We start from the raw sequence: 626 nt of genomic DNA, 5'->3' as shown, positions 1-626 counted from the left end.
GGACTGGAAGCTAGCCTCTAGATGCTTGCTCAGACAAAACTCATTTCCTTGGAAGGCTCCTGGGATTTCCCCCCAGAAACCCAGAATAATTAGACCCTGAAAACTCACTGGAGCACATAGTAGGTACTCATTGGACACTGGTTGACTGAATAAACGATTATACCGGGACGCAAAAAAAAAAAAAAAAAAAAAAAAATCTTGAAGCTGGGCTTGGGCCCCAGATCCTGAATTCAAACAGGAAGTCGTGTTCCTTTTTGGTATGGGTGAAATGGTACCGAAGAAAGCAGTGGGGGAAGGTAAGAAGTGCTGCCACGAAGACAGTGGGGTGGCGGGAAGAGGATAAGAGCAGGTGCAACCCAGGATATTGAGCACAGAGGAGGGCAGCAACTGGACACTAACCTCTGTTCTCTCAGGTTCACTCCCACCCAGGAAAACAGGTTGAACAGCTCAGGAGTTTCCTTAGGGAGGGTGGTCACATGACCTCAATCTGGCCATCCTCCCTGGCCACAGTGATTGGCTCAGCACTGGGTATGTGCCAGTCAGGTCCCAGTGGGTCCAGACCTTAGGGCTGGAATCATAGGGAATGAGGGGTTCTTTTTCTGTTGGGAGGCTGAAGGTGACTGTTG

Source organism: Panthera onca, chromosome F1, assembly GCF_046562875.1.
Source record: "Panthera onca isolate mPanOnc1 chromosome F1, mPanOnc1 haplotype 2, whole genome shotgun sequence".
In the NCBI taxonomy this organism is placed as follows: Eukaryota; Metazoa; Chordata; class Mammalia; order Carnivora; family Felidae; genus Panthera; species Panthera onca.
Note: the sequence above shows the minus strand (reverse complement) of the source record.